The sequence below is a fragment of the Pinus tabuliformis genome, chromosome 2_2, assembly GCF_031772625.1.
Source record: "Pinus tabuliformis cultivar Carrire ecotype Pingquan chromosome 2_2, CPIR1, whole genome shotgun sequence".
In the NCBI taxonomy this organism is placed as follows: Eukaryota; Viridiplantae; Streptophyta; class Pinopsida; order Pinales; family Pinaceae; genus Pinus; species Pinus tabuliformis.
The window spans coordinates 1,271,940,229-1,271,947,179 of NC_142300.1; positions in this window are offsets into that span (position 1 = coordinate 1,271,940,229).

Consider the following 6,951-nt stretch of genomic DNA (forward strand, 5'->3'; position numbering starts at 1 on the left):
TTAAATACTTCACTCTTGAGTTTTAAGAAGTATACCCAAGTGCGTCTGGAGAAATCATCAATGAAAGTTAAGAAATACTTGTAGCCAGAGAATGAAACAACTGGAAGTGGACCACATAAATCACTATGCACGATCTATAAAGGGGTTGAGGCGTGCCAAGAGGCACGTTTCTCAAAATTGTCCCGATGATGTTTTCCAAGTACACATTCGGAACAAACACCATCTCTGCAAGATACCATTGGAAGACATGTCACCATATTTTCTTTACATAGATTCTGAAGAGAGCGATAGTTTAAGTGACCAAATCGCTCATGCCAAAGTTTGCTCACTTCATCATTATGAGCAAAAAATACCGAGGGAAGATTTGATGACCCAAAGTTGTGAAACTTATACAACCTTGTAGAATCATCAGCAATGCTAGTAGCTAAAATTTGTCTAAGATCTCTTAGGTCCTTAATTACAACATCGTGAGGTGAAAATTCAACGATTTTACCTTCACCTGAATGAGTTATCTGATATACAGATAGAAGGTTGCAGGATAAGGTTGAAACACATAATACATCATTAAATTGACCATTGTCTATATGAACAATTCCAGTCCCTACAACACTAAGAGATCTATCATCACCAACATATATATTTTTGGTGTTACAATCATTTAAAGAAGAAAACATGGCTTTGTTTTTGGCCATGTGATAAGAAGCTCTAGAATCAATGAGCCACTCATGAGAATGAGAAGAAGAAGATACATTTAGTGCATAGCCAGACCGAGATGCTTGACAACCACATGCAGAAAGTGCCATTCCTGAAGATGAAGTTGAAGTTGAAGAGTGCTCCAAATGGATATTATGCTTCTTCATTGCTGCTTCCAAGGCTTCCATCTTCTTAAAGCATTTGGATTCTAAGTGGCCATCTCGATTACAAAAGTTGCAATGTCTATCAGTCTTCTTCCCTTTGTTTTTATTTGTCTTATCATTTTGTTGAAATGATTTTTCATTTTGGGGCTGAAATTGCTTAGGACCCTTGTTTGGTTTAGGACCATTCCTTTTAGGAAACAACTTCTTAGGACTCTTTGGATTTGGTTGCTGCTGGGCGGCTAACGCTTTCTTAGAAGAGTTTCCAAGATTAAGAATACCAAGGTGTAAGAGTTTTTCTTGTTCTCTTATTAAAGAATCACAAAAAGAATCAAAGGAAGGGGACTTGTAGTCTTGTCCTTGAGAAATGAAGGATTCTCTTGTAGAATGGAAGGTGGAAACAAACACAGAGTAGGCTGGTCCCAACTTAGTAAGAATGGAATAGATAAGGTTACTATCTTCTTTCTTAACCTTAACACCTTCCAAGAGAAGTCTAAGGGTCTTGAACTTGGACAAAAAATCTTCAATGCAAGAAAAATTATTGGGGTCCAATGTAAGCAACTCATTTTCAAGTTGATGGGCTCTAAGTTCATTTTTGATTCCAAAAACTTTAGTAATCTATTTCAATGCTTCATCAGGAGTATCAAGTTCTGCAATATGGAATCTAAGATCTAGAGAAATAGACATCCCTATCAACCCATGTGCTTGATCTTGCCTATTTTCCCATTTAGCTGCCTTATCTTCATCTTTCGGTTTGGTTTCTTGGCCTAAAGCTATTCTGTAGAGACCTTTACTTCTAAGTAAATCCACAATGTAGGACCACCATTGGAAGTAGTTGGTGCTGTCAAGAATAACTTGGCATGGACTTTCCATTTTAACAGAAACTGAAGCTATAGATGCTGAAACTAAGTGTTCCAATGGAAAGATCTCGAAAAATTAGGCTCTTTGGACCAAGTGAGCTATACTAAAAGTTAGAGAGAGAGAGAGAGAGAGGGGTTGAAGCTTTGGGTTGCGTGCTTGCTTTGAGAAAGCTCTTTTTCCCTACAAAACGAAAAACACAAAACCCAACACGAACATACAAAAAAAATGAACCTTGCGGCTCGAAGTTAGCTTTAGCCTGAAACTAAATATTTTCATCAATGTTTCTGATTTTCCGAGATCACACTAAGGCGCAGCGGAAAAGAGCATACGCATGATAAAAATCCTTCCTTTCTGTTTCTGATTTGCCCAGATCGCACAGAGTCGTGGGGAAAAGAGCATACGCAGAAATGAAAGGTATAGATCTGGTATTAAAAAAAAGGCTAAATAAATCGAAACCGAAATAAACAGAGAGAAAATAACTGTAAACTGCAAATAAACATTGTATACCTCTAGATCTTAAAAATGACGTAGCTAGGGCTACTGGAAACCTTTTCGTATGAAACGAAAGGGGTTCCTCACTGGAACAGATGTTCCCAACACAATAGAGCAGTCCTCTCGGCCCGAAAGTAGTCAGAAACAATAGATCTAGGAAACGACAGTCGGACGCAATTCTACCGGCTTCAGATTTGGATCACCAACGGACGCGGCCCTCAAATTGCTCCGATACCATGTAGGAATTTACAGGGTAAGTTCCTCAGACAGAACACCAAAGGACACCACTCACACATAGATCACAGATCAATACACCAGTATTTTGACGTGGTTAAAACCCTCAAAGAGGGAAACAGTCCACGGCCTGAGCCAACGTGGCCACTTCAGGCAATTTATTAATAAAAGAATGAAATTTTACATAAACTTCTCTCATGAACAGTTAAACTACAAATGACCCTCCATGCTCTTTAAATAGAGATCATGGACCAATCGGGTGTTAAGCCACAGATCAAGTGTCGGTAATATCGAGGAGAGAATGAACCGTTGGATCACTACATATCGTGACCGTCGGATTGTAAGTTACAAAATGTACATAGTAAAGAAACAAACTTTACCTAACTCTATACTAGACCAAGTTATACTTAACTATTTCCTATGTGTCAGAATATCCTAACACATTCAGAGTAGATGATTTGGTAGTGTTATATGATAGCAAGTTCACGAAGTTTCCAGAAAAGTTTCAAATGCACTAGTTGGGGTCGTAAGTTATTAAGGAGATCACGAATGGTTGTGTAGTTCAGCTCATGAAGCTGAACAGGAAACCATTCCCTTGAAAATTGAATGGAAGTAGGCTAAAGCTTTACACAGGGGATCCTGCCCCTGCGCGATGACTATATGGTAGCAAGATAGTCTTAGTAATCAAAGTAGTTGCAAGGGATTGCGGGACAATAAACTATGTTGCCTGACTAGCTGACAAACATGGTAGAACAGCTGCACGATGGATGACAGGGGTGTGACAGGTGGAGTTGCACTAGATAAACTACGCCATGGAGGAGGGTACTGTGCAAATGGATCCAAAAGTATCTGTTGAGGTTACAATTCATGATTTGATGGCCAAAAATCAATTAAGAGGAGTGGGTAGGCACTATTTATGGCGAAAATATTTGGATATCTACCGCCAAAAATGCATTTATTATCAGAATTTTGGGGAACAATTGGATTTGAATTCAAAAATCCCTAGAAAGTATGCATGTTGGTTCAACGAAGAACACTTTGCATTCTGATAATTGTTTGGGCGCTTTTTTGTTCAACACTTATGAATCGTAAGGTTTGGGAGGACTTTATTGCTAGTCTAGTATTTGCAACGTTGCCTAAAATTAATTAGAGACTTGTTCTCTAGCAAATAACTTCTACAAACCCTGTTGAAGCCGTGAGTACTGAAGTCGCTATTTTCGACGTGACAGGTCCTAAGATATCAAGTATGGAAGCTACAACTCCTGTGCCTACTGCACCGAGTTCGCTGAGGCAAAAGAAATTTTCCACAAAAGAGAAGAAATCAACCGTAAAGGAGAAGCAGAATAAGTCGATGCCGGTGAGAATGTCACCGAGGAAGAATCTAGAGGTGCGACAAAAGGAGAAGAAAGACAAATAAGTAGAGAAAGTGATTGATTTAGAGGAGGAGTACCGAGGTATAGAAGAATTGGATGCCAAAGAGGTCGAGCCCATCTCACGGCTTCCTGAGTATATCCTTCCATGGAAGGGACGAACCAAAGTTAACAAGGATTTAGACTCCAAGAAATTCACTGTTTCGACACCCTTGTTGCTTGAATAGGTGGTATTTGAAGGTCCTACATTAGCGCACATTCCAGTGCTTAAAATGGAGGATTGGGACCTCAAGAACCATGAGAGGTTCCCACATTTTGCGACCCACAAATATATGATTAATATATACTATGGAGAGATGGGGGTTATGCGATTAGATCCCATGAAGTGGGTCAGAGGTGTTGAGTAGGCTCAACTACTACACATTATCTGTGTGCTGCATTATCATCGATCGACTATCAACATGGTGTGTGTGCACTAGCTCCTCATGTTGGTGCACGATGGATGCCTTTGGCTTGGGGATCCCATCCCAATAATAGACATGTTAATCCATCTCATAACGAAGTTACCTTACAAAGGATTGGACCCTGCCACGATGTTTGGAGGGAAAAATGGGGAAAAAGAATTGGTGAACAAGATGAAGGCAGAGTATGGGCTTGTTAAGAAGTCGTACAGATACTCTATCCGCTCTATTCAGGACCAAGCGGTGCAGATCGCTATCTAGATTCTGGCAAGAAAAATAATGAGGAAGTGTTGCGTGGACGAGGTTCTGACACTAGTAGTATCACTTGCATCACAGTGCACGAAGGGATTCCAATACAATTAGGCAAAATATCTATGCAAGGAGTTCTTCACGAACTTCCGGGAAGATCAGGAGGAGAGAAAGTCATTTCATTATGCATGGCTTCTACTATATATTGTTCTAGTAGCTTGGAGGTTTCTGGAGGAGAGTCAGTTCCCCCCACACAAGGAAGATTTACTCAAGGCAGTGTAGTTTGCCTTGTTGTGGTCTACAAAGGATCTGGCAAGAATAAAGGAGTCGAAAAGTTTCTGGATCCTCGTTGAAATGGGCCTTCAGATGGTTATAAATCAGAGGCCAAGATTGTCCCAAACCTTGTTCGAGCAACTGACAACCTACGCGGAGTTCAAGTTCGACTTCCACAGTGTTTCAATCAGAGCATGGAAGGACCCCAAGCACGTATGGCACAATTTTCCCTATTTGGTATCAGAGACAGACGTACAGGATATCGTGGGGTACTGGCCAGCAAAGTGGCGCAAGCCCACGCGGCTTGTTGTGGGAACAAGAAAAGGTGCAGAGAGCTCAGCTGCACAAAAGCGTAAGGAAGCGGCTCAGAAGGCCATGTGCGCCTTGGATGAGCAGAAGAAGAAGGAAGTTTCTTCTATGGAAGCTGCATAAAAAGAACAGGTAGAGAAAGAGCACGCTGCCCAAGAGTAGGCCGAGAAAGAGCAGCAGGATACATTAGAAGGAAAAAATTAGCTTCATACCACACTAATGAGAAAGAACTGTCAGAATAGGGAGGAGGTGGTGGTGAGGAGAATAGCACTCCTTTCACCTTGAAGAGGTGTGGGTAGGAGCAAATGGGTGGACAACGGAAAAGGCATAAGTCTGACAAGAAGATGCACCTCGAACCAATGGTGCTGACAGAAGGTGATCTCGATGAGATCGGTGACAAGGTAAGAGACACAACGTCTGAGGTGTTGCAACAATTTGAGAAATAGTACATGCAGATGCCGAGAAGTATCCAAGAGGATCTGCGCAAGTTGCAGATCTAGGCTAATAGAATTTAGGTGGGTGTCAGGCAAGTAAGCAGGGTACAAGCAAGCCTGACACCAGGAAGTGGAACAATGGTGGAACTGGAACAGACCATGGACCACAAAGTTATACCATTGCCAGAAGGGTCTGTTTGCATAGAATGAGATGAAGATCACACTTTCCTCAGTACAGTGAAGGACATTGGGCTGAATTTGGCAATGTTGCCACTCCACACCCTCCATGTGCTACATTAGGGGGTTTCAAAGGAACCAAGGATCAGAGAGTAGCGCACCCTCATTATCATAAGCGAGTTTAAGGTCAATAATGAAAAGATGTTCGAGGAGAAAACTCAGGCACTGAAGGAAAGGGAGGAGTTACAGACACAACATCAGAGCCTGGAGACCACAATCAAGCAGGCCTGCAAGTCAGTACCTGAATTAAATATACCAAAGGATGGAGAAGCCTCAACAAAAGTAAGGAAATTGGTTGTTGTAGTACACGCCTCAGAGGATGAGGTTGGCAAGGTTACCTTCGAATTCCAAATGAAGATAGAGGAGCTGCAGTTGAAGTTGCATCTAATGACTCCGCCAGAGGTATGGGAGCAGCATGGAGCAGCAATCAAGGATGGTATGAACACAATGGATACTGCAGTCACATACTATGAAACAATGTTCGACGCGACTATGGAATTATGGAAAAATCTGCAGGAGGACCTGACCCTGCAGAAGTTGAACATTGATGTCCAAGAGACATACCAGTAGTATGATGAGGTCCGAGTGACCATACACACTTTTGTTCCAACACAATGCCTCATGAAGCTACAAGAGGGAAAGAAGCTGCAGACACATGTGGAAGAATTGCAGAGGAAGGAGGCCCTGCTCAAGGTCAAATTATAGTCATGCCTAGAGGAAGCTTGTCAGCTTACTCTATCACTTCATGAAAAGTAAAGGTTCTACAACAGACATAAAGTACAATGTGCCTAGCGGTGGATGGTCTGATAACAGAGAAATTTGTCAAAGAAGTGCTGCAAGCTGCGGCACAGAGCACTACTAAAGTTGAAGTGTTGCAGGTTGATCTCGGTGGTTTCCGTAGAAATATCGAGGCACCAGCTGAGTGACTTGAGGGCGAGTCACGTTCTTATGTTGGGGTCCTATTGGGATAGGGTCCCTCGGGTCAGTTTTGGAGTTAGTTAACCCAAGTTTTGTATAAATGTTTGTAAAAGATGTAAAGTCTCCGCGAAATGTGGATGTGGAATGCGCAGGTAGATAGGGGTCAAAGGGGTCTTAGCCCCCTTTTGGGTCGGTTTTAAGATTCTCCCATGGTCTACGGACCATGGTATTTTATGGAAGAAATCTATAAATAGTTGAG